Source organism: Lissotriton vulgaris, chromosome 7 (genome assembly GCF_964263255.1).
Source record: "Lissotriton vulgaris chromosome 7, aLisVul1.2, whole genome shotgun sequence".
In the NCBI taxonomy this organism is placed as follows: domain Eukaryota; kingdom Metazoa; phylum Chordata; class Amphibia; order Caudata; family Salamandridae; genus Lissotriton; species Lissotriton vulgaris.
The window spans coordinates 58,087,326-58,108,680 of record NC_141695.1 but is presented as its reverse complement, the minus strand read 5'-3'; positions in this window follow the sequence as shown (position 1 = coordinate 58,108,680).

Below are 21,355 nucleotides of genomic sequence, written 5' to 3'. Positions count from 1 at the left end.
AGTAGGATATTACGTCCTTGATCTTCAAGTAACCAGAGGATCTGTATATGTGCTCCCACATTCACATACCTTTTCACTACAATCGGGCGGTAGATCAATACTAATATTCAAAGACCAGCTTTAGCTCTCCCTGGTCCAGAGCCATATGCCGCAAGGTTGTAAGAGACAAACCCCTCGTAATTAACATCTTCCCTGCACCACGTTTCTTGGAAGCATAGAATATCATAGGTGTTAATGAAATTCGTCCAACCTAGAACACTCCCCTTTGAATTCAGCCCAGGTATATTCCAGCTAGCAATATTTATCGTTTTGTCCATTGTATTGATAGTAACTGGTGTCTTAATTACATTACTACCGCCTTCCTCCCTATGACTTCCGCTTAATGAGACCCCTATATCAATATTAATTTCTAAGTTTTCCACCCAGATCGACTCCTGTCCCAATGAGATTTCCCTCGTCTTAGTTTCAGTAGTATCTGGGATCTCACAAAGGGGGCGATTAGAACCAGGGGAAGTCAATCATTAGTATCCAAACTATTTAAGGCGTGAAATCGATTTCGCAATTGTATTTCAGGGCCTGGTTGGTAAATAGACGGAGTTTGCCTGATGCTAATGTTGTCATTGGGGGGGCCCTTAATTCGATGGCTATAGAAATAACCAAGTGGACGGGCACAAACACAGTTATCAGTGCTTGGTTAAGATGCAGCTCTTAGCAAAACTGTAGCAGCATGTTGAGGGTGTCTAAAATTAATGATTACACAGTCACCCTTACTATTCTTTGTGGAGTTGCCGATCCAGTTAACCCTCCTGGATGTCAATATTTGGTCGGAATAGGCCACAGGAAACCCACATTGCCTATGCAACCATGAAACAGGTTTTTTTTTAAGGGAGTCATGGGTTTCCTGTTGGGGCAGGGTCGTGCATGTTTCACTAGGCGGGACATTAGTTAAGACGACCACATATGGGGCACATTCAGGTGGGAGGTTAGAAAAACGCCTTCTCTTCACTTCAGTCCACCCTACTTTATCCTCGGCTGCTGGTATAGCCTTATTTTCCAGACGGATTCTTGGTGGGCTATCAGGTGACGCTGTCTCGATAACTCCTTGCCTCCCCCTGGGTGGAGTATTTGCCTCATCACTCACTCTGTTGCCCTTCTCAATAGTTTTAGGTTTTTCAGCCCGGGCAATGTGTGTGTCCAAAAGACCCCCTAATCTTGTTACTTCTGCAGAGATCTGATCTAATTTGGTCACCAAAGGTTTAATAAGGCTTTCTAGTTTAGCGCCAATACGGCTAACCAGAAGCTCTAATTGTACACTGTTCAATGTAACTGTACCTCCCTTTTCCATGGCATCCTCCTCACCTACCATAATTTTGGGGGCGTTTCCTGCTCTTTTCTTATTCTGATTACCCCCTCATTTCAATGCTAGTTTCCTACAGGCTCTAACTACTCTGCGGACCGGGGAAGCCTGTGCTGGTGTGTCAGAGAAATCATCCATCTCTGCCTGATTAGGTAAAATTAACACTGGTATCTCATTGTTAGTAAAGTCCACATTATCAGCTTCACAGCTGTTATCTAGTTCAGGTACATCTAGGGTAATAGGTGTAGTCGGGGGGCTACTACGGCCAACAAGGCTCGCCGGTCGCTATTAATTTTCTTAACTGCTTTGACTAGATAGTTATCCAAAGTGGCAGGCCCTGAAGGGTTTTTCTTAGTTTTCTGTTTAGACATGATTAATGATTAATACCGTCAGCAGACCCCGCAATACTTAAAATCAAAAGCCAAAAGCTGTCATGAATGGAACAATAAAATGTGAATAACACAATTATAGTAAGTCAATGTCCTTATAACTTACTTAAATTCTGTTTTACAAAGTATCACGATAATGGGGTCGATCACCCTAGCTGCAACGGCCAAAGTCTGTGGCCCAGCCCAGCCTCATCCTGCCCCGGACTGCCACAGACTGTCCCTCCCTTGTCCCGGGCTTCTCGTGGGACGCTCCCACGCAGCGGATGGACCAAAACAATTTATAGATCGGTGTGGTGGGCGTTGGCAAGCCCGAGCACAGGTGTGAGCAGCCCCAGAGCCTTCTGGGAGTTGGAGTCCGTCAGTCAGGCAGGGCGTTCGGTAGGATGTCAGGCAGCCCTCAGTGAGCACATCAACAATGGGTCCTCCCGTGCGGCCTCCAGGGAACACCAAGCAGCACCCAAAATCGGCAAAGAGAGTGCCCCACCGGTCAACAGCACTCACAGACGCAGCGGGTGTGGCAAGGTTTTCTAACTGCGCCGCTGCTGTGGGCATTGGCAAGCCCGAGCACAGGTGTGAGCAGCCCCAGAGCCTTCTGGGAGTTGGAGTCCGCCAGTCAGGCAGGGCGTTCGGTAGGATGTCAGGCAGCCCTCAGTGAGCACATCAACAACTGGTCCTCCCATGCGGCCTCCAGGGAACACCAAGCAGCACCCAAAATCGGCAAAGAGAGTGCCCCACAGGTCAACAGCACTTACAGACGCAGCGGCACCCCTCTGTCATTTGAAGACTTGGCCTGGTATTGAAGAAACATGTCCCGGAATTACCTGAAAGTTTGGGGACCAGGGGGCAACCTGTGAATAACTTATGTATGTTTCGGTACTAATTCTGAAAGTTTTGACTGTTGCCATTCACCATTTTGCTCCCATTTTGGGATAACTTGTGTCTTAAACAGATGAAGTACTGGAACAAAGCTATTTGAGTGTGGTAAATGATTGCTTGTCAGAGGAACTTGCAAAGCATTCACAGACTCTGCTTGGAAACAGGAGCATTTGCTGGAATTTCTAATGCAACAAACTCAACATAACACAATAAAGTAAACAAAAAAGTACAACTACATAGTCAAAACATATGAGGGGACATCACAATAAAATAGTCAAAACTAAACACATCCCAACAACCACAGTACTACAAAAGAAAATAACATTACAACAATATATCACAAAAATAAAGCAGTACACAAAGCACAACAGAAGACATCAGTGCAACATCTTCACACACCAAAAGCTCACAAACCTTCTTATCACCAGCAATAGAATCCTGTTTTCATATTACAATGGCATAAGGTGTTTGGAGAAACCAAGTGCCTTAACTTGCCTTAACTTGCCAATAAGGACTTGAAACAGCACCAGTAAAAAATGTTTTGTGACCATACCCACAGTGTTAATCATAACAGTGAAATGAATTAGCATTACACAAACCTTCCAGTAATTTCAGGAGGCTCTGTAGTCACTGAGTTATGGTTACAAACTCCATGATAATGTACAATAGATCTTTATTTTTAAATATAATGATTTGGATCACTATTTTCTGTCTTGTGTGATTTTGAGTTTGTTTGCTCCAGAATACCCATCTCAGCCAAAAATACTGTTCCTACTTTGTATGTGAAACACTAAATACACAGGAAACGAAGTACCATAAAGTCACATATCTCATCTAATGTATATGGAACAAAAAAATGTTGGTATGTTGTGGTTGCTGTATATGCTTCATTTCAACACCAAGTATCATAAAAGCTCCAAGTAACATTTGAGAAGAGGTAGGAAAGTGCAAATTGACATATGATACAATAACATAATCCAAAACAGTGTACATGAACAGTCTATAAAAGTGCACTATTACATCCAGTAAATACTACAGTTGTCGGAATCTATACAATAAATACTAATAAAAACTAATTAATAAAAAATAAGTGGTTTACAATAAAAAAAAATTTAAAAAATTACAATCAAAATAATCGTTCCTGGCATGGTCCTCGTCATACGTAGAGTGTGGAACCCACAATACATGCCCAGTAAAAAACACAAATTAAACTTACTTTCAAATGATGGGAGAGAAAATCTAATGTAAAGTGCCAGTGCAAAAGAAATTATTCCAATGGGGGATTGAACAGCCATGAAGCATTAAAATAATTTCTTTGCAACTTCTGAGGTACACTATTAAGCCACACCTCGCAAAGCTTTTCATCCAATTAGCCAGGTGTGGCTGAGGAACTTGGCCACACCACATACAAAGAGAGCTCTTGTGTCAGACCTTAGGATGCGCAGAGCAATCCTATGGTCCTGCGTGCCCAGTTGTCTGCAGAATGGATTCAGCCGTTTAAATCTAGGTGCATTCATTATACGCCAGATAAGCAAACATAATATGTGCAACACACTCCAACAGGGCTCCGCAGCAAGGACAATCATCTGGTGTCTGTTTTGGTCGGTGTCATTTTGCTGTAAATGCGCAGACAGGGAGCGTGCTGTACATAAAATAAATATACAGCGTCCTGTGCCTCTGGGCCTGGATGATGTCTAAATAGGGCTCTAGGCGTCTGGTCTGCTTATGAAGATAGAATTCTTCTGTCAATCTACCCACAATAGCATTACTAATTTGCTGGCTATCCACCCACATCCAATACATTTAATCTCCTCTTTATTTGGTGAGTCTTGCCTGTCCCAATGTCCTTGCAAGCCCAGAGCTGTCAGTGTTTTCCTGATATTTGAGATCCATCTAATTCTGTGGCCAACATCTATATGTATTACCCTAGTGAGTGCTTCAGCGTATTTAAAAAGTTCATGGGTCCACCTAATGCGAGCCCGAAAGAGCAACAGGCACAACTTTGCTATGTCACTGTTCAACCGCCTGCCCATGTTGAGCATTAAAGATGTTACAAGGAGGCATCACCAGGTCCCTCAAAAACTTGTGTTCAGATCTACAAATATCCTCGACATTATCAAACCCCCATAGCTTGGCTAAAAAGAGAGCTGTGCTGACTGCTTTGGAGCCATAAATCATGAGGGCCGGAGTTACTGGCCTACTCTGTGAGTAGCGATGTTCTTTGCCTAGTGCTCAGGCCACACATTTATGGCCCATGAGCATCTTAGCTAGGTGGGGTTTCCATGACATTTTATCAGAGAGTCGGATGGCTATGTAATCTAAGGTACTGACTCTCTCCAGGGGTGATCCATCCAGCAAAAGTTTGCTTCTAAACGATTTGTCGGGGTTAAATGTCATGAATTAAATTAGTTTTTGCAGTGTTGATATCCAGTCCCCGGGAGTCACAGAAAAGTTGGAATCTATTAGGTAATCTTTGTAAGCCTGCTGGGGTCTTTGACACCAGCAGGGTGTCGTCAACAAACAGTTGTTGGTATGACCAAGCATGAGATCAAAGTTTTTTTTGCTGAAAACAAACGTTCAATCTTTCAAATTAACAGGTCTCTATATTATTTTTTATTGGCATTGGACATTGCCTGATTGACATTTGATAGTTAATTATTGAAAGGCTGCCTAAAAGAAGCCACAATCAATATGTTCTATACATCTTAAATGAGAAATAAAAATGATTCATCTACAATTTTTAAAGTGAAAGATGATTTTTAATAATGGTATCGACTGGGATATTGCAAACACACCACTTGCATACTCCATCATGCCCAATCTCTGAAATGTAGTTGTTGACGTCTGTTTATTCGTACTACACTATCACCCGATGTTTCTACATAGCACTGATGTAGTAAAAATCAGTGCTTATGATATCTATACTTCCTTAACAATCTTTTATACTAAAACATGTGTCACCTGTAATTTGCATTCAGTGTTTTTTCCCAGAAACCTTTGACCCCAATTTAGTCATTAATATTCATTTTTCTGATGATCATATAGATGCTGAATTGTTAGTGGCAGTGTCACGTCTAATCACAACAACTTGTATATATCAGGGTGGCTCTCTAAAGCCTGCCCTCCTTCATTGAATGGCAACGGGCCATAGTAAATTGTGATACCGACTGCGAAAGCCTTCCCCTTAATACTACAGAAAGCACATGTCTTCACAACGCAACTACTTGGAAGGCCTTCGCTCCCATCACAGAAACTAAGATTTTCAAGCTAATCTCAACCTCTAAACCCGCCTCTCACCTCCTAGACCCTGCACCTACTCAACTGACCAAAAACCTCAAACCCGCCATAGCTCCCTTCTGGTGCAGAATCATCAACAGCTCCCTCCAATCCGGCACTATACCCAATTGCCTCAAAGTTGGCCAAGTCACACCGCTAATAAAAAAAACAGGGCTTGATTGCATGGACCTGAACAACTTCAGACCCGTCTCCAATCTCCCCCACCTATCCAAAATCCTGGAGAAATGTGTCCTCTCACAGCTAACTCAACACATGGACAACATCAACCTTCTTGACCCCCACCAATCGGGGTTCAGAAAAGGTTTCAGCACCGAGACGGCGATCCTCAACATCACAGATAACATCCACCAGTCACTAGACTCCGGCCACTGCTGCCTTCTCATTCTCCTCGACTTATCGGCAGCCTTTGACACAGTAGACCGCCAACTTTTCATCAAGGCCATTAAAGAAAGGGCGGGAGCCAATGATAAGGTCCTTCGATGGTTCACCTCTTTCCTCCAGAACCACTCGCAAAAGATACAAATCAAGAACTTTACCTCCGACCTCCACCCTGTCAGCAGAGGTGTAGCCCAAGGATCAGTGCTATCACCACAACTGTTCAACATATACATGGAACCCCGCACCACCATTCTTAAAAAGGCGAAGATCCCCTTCCACCTACACACCGATGACACCAGATCTATCTTGAAACCTCCTCCCCAGACAACATCCTCAGACTCAATAACACTCTAAAAGAAATTCAAGGCTGGCTATTCCAAAACCACCTTAAACTGAACCAAGAAAAAACTCCTCCTCATCTCCAACAAAGAAGAGAACCCACAAATTGCAGAGTGGCTTAAAGCTTTGGACGCTCTAAACGGTTACCTCACCTTGGCCAAATTCGTAAAATCCTTAGGAATCATCCTAGACCTCAAACTGGACATAACCAACCACATCAAAAACTTTGCAAAGACTGCCTTCCTCAACCTAAGGCTTCTATACAAAATCAAACCATTCATTCCTGCCAAAGACCTCAAACAAGCCACACATTCGCTTGTGCTATCCAGGCTTGACTACGGCAACGCAACCCTCACTGGTGCCTCAAAATATAACTTGGCTCCCCTCAGAACAACCATCAATGCAGCAGCCAGAATGGTCACTGGAACCAAGAAATATGACCACATTTCACCAGAACTAAGAGAACTAAAATGGCTTCCAGTTGAACAGCGTCCCAATTTCAGAATGACATGCCTCATGCACAAAGCTCTCCACACTGGAAAACAAGACTATTTAGCCGCCAAACTTAAAAGGGCCGGGCAGACGAGAAACCTCAAGAGTTCAAACTCCCTCCTTCTCATCCCCATAAAAACACGCAAACACAAAACAGCTGCAAAATCATTTGCCGGATCTGCACCCAAAATTTGGAACTCCATCCCAGCAGACATCAGAACTATCCCTTCTTTCACAAAATTAAAAAACACCTTAAAATCCTCCTGCTGAACCGCGTCCTCCCAAATTGATAGCCACAATACCCCTGGGGACGGGGCTCTCTGACTCGACTCTGCTCACCTCCTCCTCAGCCCGCCTCAAGACTATCCTTGCACGTGATTAATCAGCCCCATGGTCCTCGGTCCACCTCCACTCAGCATTCAGCAAGGCTACCTCAGGACTCTTCCACTCTGCTTTGAAGACTCGGGACCCCTGGTCTGCCGATCTTCTTAGGTCAACCGAAATTAGCATTCAACAAGGCTACCTCCAAACTCATCCACCGCTTCCATAAGCCTTAGCACGCTTGGACTACCGAACGTTCTTTTCTTTTTGCTGACGATTATTCTTATATGCTTAACTACCTTGAAACAATGCTGTAAAGCACTCTGATACCCTCGGGTCTGGTCAGCGCTATATAAAACTCCTAAAAAAAAAACTTAGTCCTTCATGTAACACACATCCTTCATATTCTCGGATACATATATATATTATTATTTTTTTTTTAGTTTTTTTAGATCCTGCCTAAACAATGAATGTCCTCTCTGATATGACAAGTAAGCGTCCTCATTAGGGTTTACAAAACTAGTATTAAATATTTTTGAAAACTCACATATAATGAGTGCATTTATTCTTAATAACTTTAATTTGAAAATGTTGGTGCACTCTGCTGTCCCTGGTGAACCCGGAAAGTGGTGGGACACTATTATGCAGGAGTAGCCAGCATGCTGCCAATAGTGCTCACAATCTGTCACTGAGGGGGTGTTATTATGCCTAGGAAAGGCAGCATGCTCCCAAGGTTACATGCAAATATGATACTGCTGCTTAGCTATTATGCAGTGCTAGCCAGGATAGGTGATCTACTCTTTTCAAGGATAGTCAGTTTGTGACCAAAAATGTCCTCTCAATTTCATGGTCAGGCCACTATTAAGCAAGAATATTCAGCATAGAACTGTGATTTTCAAAAAATATATCATGGCTGGGTCAAAGTTACTCGTGCCTGGCCAGTATACCACATGGAATACATACAAATATGTCAGTGATGGACAGCTGCTATGCAGGATGCTGTTGTGTGTCAGTTTATTCCATTTGCCCTTATTTAGGCATAGAAATCCAACCCTTATTTAGGCATTATCCATGCTAACCAAATACAGGCATGGTCACCTACATCCATCCAACCAAGTCACAACGAGTTCTTGGAAAACCAGACTCTTAAGCCTTTAGAACTTACCCTTGCTTGGGTTATTGATTTCTCCAAGAACTCATTTACTATGCATGAACATCTATTCCTTAGTGGTTCATTCAAGACAGTCCTCTGCCCAACTTTTACATCAATACTGGCATTCCTAAACACCTTCAAGGTATTAATATATCTTCACTTGCCATGGCGAACCACGCCATGATACGGTACGGTACTGTTCGGCTGCATACTTGCACGGCTCAGCTACGAGGCTCGCCACGGCAAGTTCAGAAGGATTTCGAGTCTCCGCCTGATGCACTGACCAGACACTGTCATCCTCCTTGCAGAGAATTCAGCTCCAGTGTTTCTGACTCCCCTTGTGGGGTGTTAGAGATTGCATGAGAAATAAGACTGTTCAATAAATCCTTTTTTATTGAAACACCAGTCTACCTATTTGTGTGTAATTCTGTAGAAACTAAGCATGTACGATTGACTGATTTTAAGGGAAGCAAAGTTGTCATGTTTATGCAGTTGTCAGAAACTAATCCCTTCTTGTTCATTCGAGAAGTTTCTAGTGACCTCTGAGTTAGCTGGAACACACACGTAATTAAGTTTTATGTACTCGATAGAGACATACTGACCTCAGTCCTATGTCAAAACTATAGTGTATATTATTCCAATGCGCAGAGCCTATCAGGGATATAGGAAGTACACTGCATGGCACCCAACGGTTTGGTAAGGCACTTATTTAATGCTAGATACTGAAGTAACTGAGTTGTGCTGTTCTCAGAGACCCTCAACTCATAGGTAGGGATAATATCTGCCATAGCTGAGTAGGACGAGAATTCTATGTATTAGCTGTTTGTTTTGTTCAATGTTGAAGGATACAGTGTTCCAAAAATATTGTGCACCATATCTTTGTTACCTTGAAACTTGCTCTGCATTTTTCATTAAAGAATGTCGGATAGCGACAACAGCCCCGGCACCGGTGGAGCTGCAGGCGACAAAGCTGCACCAGCTTTTAATCATACAGGTTTTAATGAAACCGAGGAGAATGCTTTAATCACTCCTCCAAATTTAAGGAGAGCCATCACTCTAAAACGTATAAGACATAGCCTAACACCAAGAGGTGGTAGAACAGTTTTTGTGATAGAGGCACATGACTCTCATCAGACAGAGGTACACTACTCATAGATAGTATTCCATGAATCACATCCAGTAACTAAAATGTTTCACTTCTACAAAGAAGATGATCCACCTGAGGAATATATTCCTTTCGAGGATATTGAAATTCCACCCATATACCAGGAGCATGAGCTCTGGTTTAAAGGCACTCTAAAACATGTAAATCATATTACCAGGCTTGGTCCACTCGGTAGACCCGGAGCAGGTTACACACCTCATCCTGAACTTGAAAACGTGACAGACATAGAATTACTTGCTCAACTCAAAGAGTTAATAAAATCTATAGACAATTGGTCCAATATGTCACTACTATGTGTGTGTGTGTGGCATAAAACATGCTCTGACACAGTATATACCTCATATTAAGGTTTCACACGGGGAGCGCTCAAAGGGGAAGCACCTGGTATCCCCATTCCAGCACCTACACCATGTCCTGGATCCGGAGTGGAGATGTTATACTACACGGAAAATGGGAAGGAGGGAAATCTATGCATTATAAATGTCTATGTTATGTTATGTTATGTTATGTTAATAACCATTAAGGGAGCGCAAGTACACCTGTAGGTTTCATGGCGCTGTTGTAGGGAGACGTAGCCAATCCCTATCAATTTGCTTGAACGACCACGTCTTCAGGGACTTCCTAAAGACCAAGAGATTGTCACAGTTCCTGAGCGACAAGGGGAGTGAGTTCCAGAAAGTAGCAGCTAGATAGGAGAAGCAGCTTCCTCCTTGCCTTTTTCGGCAAGCAAAGGTGGGCAGAGCATAAGTTGCGCTGGGGTTCGTAGTTGTTGATCACGTTTCTTACAAATTTAGGGCCATTGCCGTGCAATGCCTTGAAAGCAGTGCAACCCGTCTTAAAGGCAATCCTTTGGGCCATTGGTGACCAGTGTAGTTTTGACATACCTGGTCTAGCTGACTGCCATTTGGGTTGTTTCCAAATAAGTCTTGCCGCCTGATTTTGGACCATCTGGAGTCGTTTTAGCAGGACCACTGGCAGGCCAAGATAAAGGGCGTTCGAGAAATCCAAACGTGAGAGTACCAGGGCTATCACTACCTGTATGAGTGCAGAGTGAGTCAGCAGGTGTGCAATTTTCCTAATCTTCCGGAGTTGGAAAAAGCTAGAGGAGACGATAGCTGCAACCTGTCCTTTAAGTGACAGGTCGGCACTGAGGATGACCCCTAAGCTTTTTACCGAAGGGGAAGTAGTGGGTGGAGAGCCCATATTGGTCGGCCAAAAATGTGAGCCCCACCTGAGCTCACTCTTCCCGGGCAGTACTAGTTCTGTCTTGCCCGAATTGAGTTTTAGATGGTTCAGGTCCATCCACCTCCGGATGTGGGACATTGTTGCCCAGAACTCTGCAGCTGCGTCTGGGGAATTCAGTGGTACTATCAACTGAAGGTCATCAGCGTAGTTGAAAATGGTAATCTTGGGGATTTTTAGGGAATGTATCAAGGGTCTAAGGTATAGATTGAACAAGAGTGGCAACATTGACGATCCCTGAGGGACCCCACAGAGGGAAGATAGTCTTGGGGCTGTAAATGATCCAAGTCCTACTGATTGCGTCCGCTTGGTGATGAAGGAGGCTATCCATCTAAGAGCGGGTCCCCTAATGCCAGCCTGTTCGACACGGTTCAAAAGTATGTTATGGTCGACCGTGTCGAACGCGACCAACAGATCCAGGAGCACCAGGGCCTGGTGGTTGCCCGTGTCCACATTGACTCTAAGAGTATCCTGGACTGCGAGGATCACTGCTTCCGTTGAGTGTGACGGGCGAAAACTGGCTTGGTTTGGTTTTAGATAGTCAGAGTGTTCGATGAAATTCGAAAGGCATCTAGCAGCGTGAGCCTCAATCAATCAATCAATCAATCAAAGCATTTGTAAAGCGCACTACTCACCCAGAGGGTCTCAAGGCGCTGGGGAGGGGGGTCCGCTACTGCTCGAACAGCCAGGTCTTGAGCTGCTTCCTGAAGGCGAGGTGGTCCTGGGTCAGGCGGAGGTAGGTCGGGAGGGAGTTCCAAGTCTTGGTGGCGAGGTAGGAGAAGGACCGTCCTCCTGTGGTGGCTCTTCGGATTCGGGGGACGGCGGCGAGGGCGTGGGCGGTCGATCGAAGCTGGCGTTTGGGAGCGTAGAAGTTGAGGCGGCTGTTGAGGTAACCTGGTCCTTGGTTGTGTAGGGCTTTGTGAGCGTGGGTGAGGATACGGAAGGTGATTCTCTTGTTGACCGGGAGCCAGTGCAGGTCTCTCAGGTGTTCGGAGATGTGGCTGCGGCGGGGGATGTCCAGGATGAGTCGTGCTGAGGCGTTCTGGATCCGCTGAAGTCTCTTCTGGAGTTTGGCGGTGGTTCCTGCGTAGAGGGAGTTGCCGTAGTCCAGACGGCTGGTGACGAGGGCCTGGGTGACCATCTTCCTGGTCTCGGTGGGGATCCACTGGAAGATCTTGCGTAGCATGCGCAGGATGTTGAAGCATGACGAGAAGACGGCGTTGACTTGTCTGGTCATGGAGAGGGAGGAGTCCAGAATGAAGCCTAGGTTGCGTGCGTGGTCTGTTGGTTTGGGTGCACTGCCTAGGTCGGGGGGCCACCACGAGTCGTCCCAGGCGGAGTGTGAGGATCCCAGGGTGAGGACGTCCGTCTTGTCGGAGTTCAGTTTCAGGCGACTGTTCTTCATCCATTCGGCTACCTCTTTCATCCCTTCGTGTAGGTTGGCTCTGGCGGTGGCGGGGTCGTTGGTGAGGGAGAGGATCAGCTGGGTGTCGTCGCCGTAGCAGATGATGTTGAGGTTGTGCTGGCATGCGATGGCTGTGAGGGGGCTCATGTAGACGTTGAAGAGTGTTGGGCTGAGCGAGGAGCCTTGAGGGACGCCGCAGATGATTTCGGTGGCCTCCGATCTGAACGGGGGAGGCGGACTCTCTGTGTCCTTCCGGCGAGGAAGGAGATGATCCACTCCAGTGCCTTTTCCTTGATTCCGACATTGCTGAGGCGCCGTACTAGGGTACGGTGGCAGACAGTGTCGAAGGCCGCGGAGAGGTCCAGGAGGATGAGGGACGCTGTTTCTCCGTTGTCGAGCAGGTATTTTGGCATGAAGGGGAGAAGGGAGATGGGCCGGTAATTGGACGGGTCTGTGGGGTCCGCCCCAAGTTTTTTTATAGGTGGGACGACCGATGCGTTTTTAAAAGTGCAGGGGACTTTGCCCTGTGAGAGATATTCATTGAGGAAGGGGAGAATGCTCTGAGGTAGAGCCGAGCAGACCTCTTTCAAAATATGTGGTGGGCAGCTGTCATTATGCCCGAACTCAGATTGTCCCAATTTCTTCCTGTCCATTATGAAGGCAGCAAAAACATATATGGGTTCAGAGATTATCCTCACAGGGGATTTTAAATGTGTCTTCGATACAAAATTAGATAGAGAGCCCCTTAGGAGTAAAACCTCAAATGGCAGCATCACTGACAAAAATAGTTCAGGGCATGCAGTTACGAGACAATGGAGAGCCAGGAATCTGCTTAAGAGAATAATCTCATGTCACACCACATCAACTAACACATTTAGTTGCATAGATCACTGTTGCCTTATACCCGAGTTCTCACTCGCAAAGGAAGGAGTGATTTATCTACCCCATTACTTGTCCGAACACTCACCACTAATAATAACTCTGACAAAGGGGGAGGGCCGTCCTGCTACAGAAGCTACTGGCTGAATCTCTCCCTCAACCACCCTATGTGTTGGTGTTATCAGACTTTAAAAGCCTTTATTTGGAGGAAAATTGAGGATCGACGGCTAACAGACCAATGGAGTAGGAGTCTATGAAGGTGGTCATCACGGAGGTATGGGGAACACAAATGGAGTGAAACAAAAACTGGAAAGGAACATAAAAACACAAAAAAGGCTGCTGAAGAAGCTAGAGGACACCATACACACAACACCACAACATATGACTAAATGGATCAAAGCCCGAGAGGAATTATTAGAATCATAGAAGCTAGAAAAATTTACATAAACAGCTTATAGACAGCGACTACATATCAGATGGGTGCTCTTCTTGTGAGAATAATTAGAACTGACAGAGAGGCTATGCCTATATTACAACTCCAAAATAAAAATGGGAACACCTTCTGCACACAAAGGGCGATCTTAGGAGAACTAGCACTACATCTAGAGTCGGTATACATGAATAATCTCTACCCAATGAAACAAATGCTGCAGTTCTTTCTAAATAATACAGAATTTCCCACATTAGAGCGAAAAGAAGCAGAAGCCCTTGGGCGCTGAACACAAAAGAATAAATACTAACAGCCATTAAGAAACTAAAAACAGAAAAATGCCCTGAAAGCGATGGACTGCTGGGGGAATTCTACCAGCGGTTGGCTCCACTGATGGCCGACTGCTTATTGGAAGTATTTAATGAGGCCCTAACAAAATGCTCCCTACCAAAAGGATGCAGGAGGCAGTGGTGACTATGATCCTTAAACCAGATAAAAATCTACTACTACCAAACTCATATAGACCGATACCCCTCCTAAACCTTGACACCAATAAACTGACTGGAATTATGGTACCCTGATTACTGCCATACATCCCTCACTTATCCACCCTGACTAAGCCAGGTTTATACTTAGGCGGAATACTACACATAATTAATGTAGATTAGCACACATGTGGCATGCTCCAAGGCTAGAGGCTGAGAGCTGTGCATTAGCACTGCTAGACATCGAACAGGCATTTGAATCCGTCGAATGGAAATATATATGGGCAACCCTTAGAAAAGTGGGGCTGGGACAGGGGTTTATACAATGGATTAGAATAATCTGCACGAACCCAACTGACAGAGTGATGATAAGAGGACAAGTATCAGAACAATTTGCATTAACGAAAGGCATCCGCCAGGGCTGCCCCACTTATATTTGCCTTTGCTATGCAGCCCTTGGCTGTTACACTGAGGAAAAAGCTGGAACGATGGGAAAACCAACTGGGGGACACCAACCATGTGGTCTCGATGTACACAGATGATTTGCTGTTGTATATGAGCCAGCCGGACGAGGCAGTACCAGCTCTTCTTACAGAACTTAGACATTTTGGAGCGATATCTGGGTTTTGTCTCAACCCTGGAAAGTCAAAAATTTTCCCCATGAGGAGACTAGCTGGGGAAGCCAAAACAATTGTTACCCAGTATAGGGTAACATGGGTTCAGGGACGGTTAGGTACCTAGAGATATGATTAACACATGTGCCCGCCGCTTACCTAGAAAATAATATAGGCAAAGCAATGGAAGATATCTGTAAATCCATTAAATTCTGGAAGGAACTTCCGCTTTCCCTGATGGAAGAATAGTACTAATAAAAATGGCCATTCTACCAAGGTGCTTATATGTCCTTCATAATTCTTTGTACAGAATTCCACACCAGTACTTTACACAACTAGAACATTTACTAGTCAAAATATTGTGGGAAACAAGAGGAAGCGAGTAAAGCTTGATAATCTTAAACAAAAATGAGAGGCGAGAGGAATGGATAGACGATCATTATAACTGGGAGAGACAACTATTATCAGCTCCCTAGCCAAACTCCTGAGCTCCTCAGAAGCGGTCGCTCCTCACGCTGCTCCCCGTCCCCGCTCACAACCCGGTATCGTAGCGCCATACTGCCAAATTTGCTCTTTGCCTTAAATATCAGCTGCCCATTGCTCGCATTGCCCCTGAAACTATTTGTGCCTTATTTGTGCTTGATTGTAACTGCATCGTAGCGCTATAATGCCTGCTGAGCTGCGCATTAATTAATAAGCGATTGTGCATTGCTGCCTTCAGCTGATTGAGTTAATTGTGCCTGATTGTGCCGGTGACTCTTCCCTTTTTAGACCGATTGTTGGGGTCCCAGTCTCGTCCTGTTTGGCTCTTGGCTTGCTGCCATTTTGTTGTTTGTTGTTGTGCCTTCCCAGCCCGGCTCTCCACCCCGCTCCCGCCTCCAAGCTGCTCCGCCCTCCCACAGAAAGGTTAGGCTCTACTCTCCTGAACCAGCGCTGTGACCGTCCTGAGCTCCTCAGATGCGGTCCCTCCTCACGCTGCTCCCCGCTCACAACCCGGTATCGTAGCGCCATACTGCCAAATTTGCTCTTTGCCTTAAATATCAGCTGCCCATTGCTCGCATTGCCCCTGAAACTATTTGTGCCTTATTTGTGCTTGATTGTAACTGCATCGTAGCGCTATAATGCCTGCTGAGCTGCGCATTAATTAATAAGCGATTGTGCATTGCTGCCTTCAGCTGAATGAGTTAATTGTGCCTGATTGTGCCGGTGACGCTTCCCTTTTTAGACCGATTGTTGGGGTCCCAGTCTCGTCCTGTTTGGCTCTTGGCTTGCTGCAGTTTTGTTGTTTGTTGTTGTGCCTTCCCAGCCCGGCTCTCCACCCCGCTCCCGCCTCCCAGCTGCTCCTCCCTCGCCCCTGTCCCCTCCACTATCTACATATGACAGATGCTTTTATGCGCAGCGTTCACGCGCAGCGGTCGCGCCCCATGCGTGCCGAAGGTGCGCCAAAGGTAAGCCCGTCTACGCCCGTCCGCACCTGGAATGCGCCCAGCGCCAGACGCCCTGGCCCCCGCAATATCCTCTCCACCCGCATTACGTACGATGCCACAACCCTCTCTGTCCTCAACCCCGGCCGACCACCAAACTGCTACCAAGCCGCCCCAGGACACACCCATGGACCCTTCACCTGCCACTCCTGCAAGTTCGACTGCATCAGGACCCACACCAAATCCACAAACTCCAAACAGAGCTCCGACACTAACCACCTGAAATGCATCCTGCTCAACACCCGCTCGGTCCACAGACACGCCATTGACCTTTGGAACCTACTCGACACTACATCGCCGGACGTCGCCTTCCTTACAGAAACCTGGATGAACGCCTCATCAGCTCCCGACATCGCCATAGCCATCCCTGACTGCTACAAGATCATCTGAAAGGACCGCATCAACCAAACAGGAGGAGGCATCGCTGCCAAAGTCATTGAGAAAGCCGTCAACAGTCAGCTCGCCGCCTTCCTCGAATCCAACAAATCCCTCGACCCCTCACAGTCCAGCTTCCGAGCCAAACACAGCACCGAAAGCGCCCTCATTGCAGCAACCGACGACATTCGAACACTACTGGACAACGGAGAAACAGTTGCCCTCATCCTACATGACCTCTCCGCAGCCTTCGACACAGTTTGTCATAGCACCCTCATACAACGCCTCAGCAACGTCGGAATACAAGGAAAAACATTGGACTAGATAATCTCGTTCCTCGCCGGAAGAACCCAGAGAGTCCGCCTCCCCCCTTTTAGATCAGAGGCCACTGAAGTCATCTGCGGAGTACCACAAGGATCATCACTCAGTCCCACCCTCTTCAACGTTTACATGAGTCCCCTCGCATCCATCGCGCGCCAACACAACCTCAACATCATCTCCTACGCAGACAACACCCAGTTGATCCTCTCCCTCATCAAAGAACCAAACACCGCCAAAACCAACTTACACGAAAGGATGAAAAAAGTAGCCGAATGGATGAAGAACAGCCGTTTAAAACTGAACTCGGACAAAACGGAAGTCCTCATCTTAGGTTCATCCCCCTCTGCTTGGGACGATTCTTGGTGGCCACCGGCCCTGGGAACCGCACCCATACCTACCGACCACGCACGTAACCTGGGCTTCATCCTAGACTCCTCCCTTTCGATGACCAGACAAGTCAACGCCATCTCATCATCATGCTTCAACATCCTACGCATGCTCAAAAAAATCTTCCGTTGGATCCCCACCGAAACAAGAAAAACGGTCACCCACGCACTGGTCACAAGCCGACTGGATTATGGAAACACCCTCTACGCCGGAACCACAGCCAAACTACAGAAAAAACTCCAACGCATCCAAAACGCCTCAGCCAGACTCATACTAGACATCCCCCGCCAAGCTCACATCCCCGGTCACCTGAAAGACCTCCATTGGCTCCCTGTCAACAAGAGAATAACGTTCCGTCTCCTCACCCACGCACACAAAGCCCTCTACGACCTAGGACCCGAATGCCTCAACACGCGCCTGTCCTTTTACACCCCACCCGCCAACCAGGATCGTCCAATCAAGCCCTCGCCGCAATCCCACGCATCCATAGATCCACCATGGGGGGAAGATCCTTCTCTTACTTAGTGGCCAAAACCTGGAATTCTCTCCCCACCCACCTCCGCCTTACACAGAACCACCTCTCCTTCAGAAAGCAACTAAAAACTTGGATATTCGATAAGTAAAGTACCCCCCTCCCTCAAGCGCCTTGAGACCCCCTGGGTGAGTAGTGCGCTATACAAATGTTTGAACTTGAACTTGAACTTGAACTCATGATGGGGGCTTGGGGGTCCAGGTTCTATCCATATGTTATTCAACATGTTGCGACAGTATGGAAAACAGCAGTCCAGAAAGTAGTTCAACAAGCACCCTATGCCCCATTCATGCCATTATGGGTGTTAAAACCCTCCAAAAAGATTGCAGATTCAAAGTCCAAAAAAAAATGGGTGGAAGAAGGATGCCACACAATGGGAGATTTATACAGCAATGAACAATTCATAATGAGGGAAGTAGCTGAGAATACATTTGAATTAGGAGGAGGACAATTTTTACAATATGAGAAGATCTCTGCAGTTGCCTGAGAAATATGGCCCACATTCCCTCAGAAAGCGTCTACTTCATCGGTCCTACAGGCACTGCTTAGGCTGGCTGGAGGCCGTATACTTTTCTTACATATATACAGAGTGTTACGAGACGACCTTCCCAAAAAACTCCTCCCAGTCCAGGCAAGATGGAACAGAATGATGGCTGAACCTCTGACAGATAAGGAATGGCTTAAACATGAGATTTAAATTCGTACATTATACAATTTTACATCAGACCTACTTGACCCCATGGATCCTAAATAGAATATATCCGGACCACAAAAACCAATGTTGTATATGCAGGCAAACAGAAGCACACTTCATCCACGTGATATGGGACTGCCCAGCACTGACACAATACTGGGGAAAACTGCCACTGGGTGGAAAATACCAAATTCAATACAAGTAGTAATATTGGGATTGCTCCCTACGCCCAAATTTAAAAAAACTCAGCAGAAGGTTTGTACTCTTAGGGCTAGTGTTGGCAAAGTGGAGAATAGTGATAAGATGGCTCAGTTTGGATCTCCCCACAATGGAGGAGTGGCTAAAAAACCTGAGCAAATGGGCAACTGCATAACTAGTCAGAATGAAAAGGGTTAGAAGGGACAAAAAGGTAGAAGAGGGAGTGCAAGCCTGGTCCCTCAGATGCAAAAGAATCCCCCGTCCCTGATGTGGAGGCAAATGGGGAAGGAAAGGAGGAGACAGGCAAGGGTGAGGTGCATAACCTATCTACTATCACTAAAGAACTTCTTAACATACACAGAGACACCAACAACACTGTGAAACAAATCAGTCTCCAAACGAATTTCGAATGCACACACCGAGAACACTAGTCAGAATAACCAAATCAGTGTCCAACCTAGTAGACACATACCCAAGTTATTACACCTCAAAAAACACTAATCCGGGTAGTTTACCTTCCCCATCTTGGCCTAGTAGGGCAAGTGATGACCTTTCAGACAGAGACATAGAAGACCTCCTCACATCCTATGCCCGGGCAACAGATAACAGTAAGTCGCAATGTGGCACTATTCAATCCATTCTAACCAATCCCCTCAGATAACCGACTCTCAACAACAGATTCATAAATAGAGATCACCTCACAAAAATCAACACTCTATTAACAAGTTGAAGTGTGGGCTCAATAATTGCAGATCTGCTAGCAAATAAGCTTCTGATATATTCAACCTCATTTTAGAGAATGATTTAGACTTTATGGTCCTCACAGAAACAAGGCTAAATAGTACCTCCTCGCCCATCCGTAACTTACTGGTTCCTCCTACCCACGACCCAATCCGCCTATACAGAATTGGGAAACTTGGGGGGGGGGGTAGCCTGCATTTATCGTAACTCAATCTCAGTCAAGCAAGACTCAGACCCCCCTCCTGCACCTTGGGTCAGGGCGATCGCTGACTTTTTTACCTCGAAGATCCAATTGATCCAGGACTCTTTCCCTATGCAGGAGCCTGAGACGCCCGGCCGGGCGGAGAATGCCGCTGTTACCCTGCCCAGTGCAGGTGTGGCCTTGGCAGTCTTTCCTCCTCTCTCTATGACCGCTTCATTTGATCTGATGGCTTGTCTTAAATCAGGTTCTCCCCGGGATGCCTGCCCCGCAAAGTTTTTGGCAAAAATGGCAGCTATCATTAATCCATATGTGAACCCCCTGCTGAACTGTTCTCTTGCACAGGGTGTGGTTCCCCAGTCTTGGAAGCAGGCGATGATTATCCCCTTACTCAAAAAGCCTGGTTTGGACGCGGAGGTGTTGGCGAATTATAGGCCTATCTCGCTCCTGCCTGCTTTCGCGAAGGTCATAGAAAAGCATGTGCACAAGGTGCTTGCCGATTACCTGGAGTCCCACGACCTACTGCACCCTACCCAATCGGGTTTCCGCACCAATCTTAGCACCGAAACAGCTCTCCTGGAAGTCTCGGAGGCGATTAAGGAGGTGCTGGATTCGGGTGGTAGGGCGATGCTGGTGATGTTAGATCTGTCGGCGGCCTTCGACACCGTCCCCCATGAGGGTCTTCTTGCAAGACTCTCAGAGATTGGTCTTCGGGGGACGGTGCTCCAGTGGTTTCGTTCGTTCCTGGCAGGCCGTCGACAAACGGTCTGGGCCTCTGCTTGCTCCGCCGAGATGTCACCATTGGGTGTCGGAGTTCCTCAGGGCTCAGTATTGAGCCCAACTCTATTTAACATCTTCATGACCCCTCTGGCGGCTCTGGCGGAGTCTTTCGGGGCTCAGATCGTTTCCTACGCCGATGACACCCAGCTCCTCTTCACCTGTGAGAGGGGTGCGGATTTCGATGTAGGTAGGATCCAGGGTTGCCTTGAGGCTGTGTTTCAGTGGTTCCAACATAACAGCCTCAAGTGCAACTCGGATAAATCCGAGGTCCTCTTTTTCGGGTGCAGTTCGGATCCAGACTGGAAAGTGTGGTGGCCTGAGAACAAGTTTCCACCAGCAAGTTCGTCCCAGGTGGCAAAAAACCTTGGGATTAAGATTGACAATGGCCTCACACTGCGCTCACAGGTAATTGGTCTCACTGGCACCTGCATTGGCCTGCTCCGGATGCTGCGTAAGTTTCTCCCCCTGTTATCGGAGGAACACAGGAAGATCACAGTGCAGGCGATCATTGGCTCGAGAATCGACTACTCTAACATTCTTTATCTCGGCCTGCCAGAATATCTGCTTCAACGGTTACAGGTGGTCCAGAATTCGGCAGCACGGGCCATCTTTGGACTATCTCGCCGTGCCAGAGCCTCGGGCCTCCTGGAAGCACTGCACTGGCTTCCTGTCCGGAAGCGGATAATTTTTAAGACCCTGACTCTGGCACATAAAGCTTTGCACGCCTCCGGAGCGAAATACCTTCAAAAAAGGCTGACCTTCTACCATCCAGCCAGGTCGCTGAAGTCAGAATCCTTGTTTCTTGCTGCGGTGCCTCGTGTT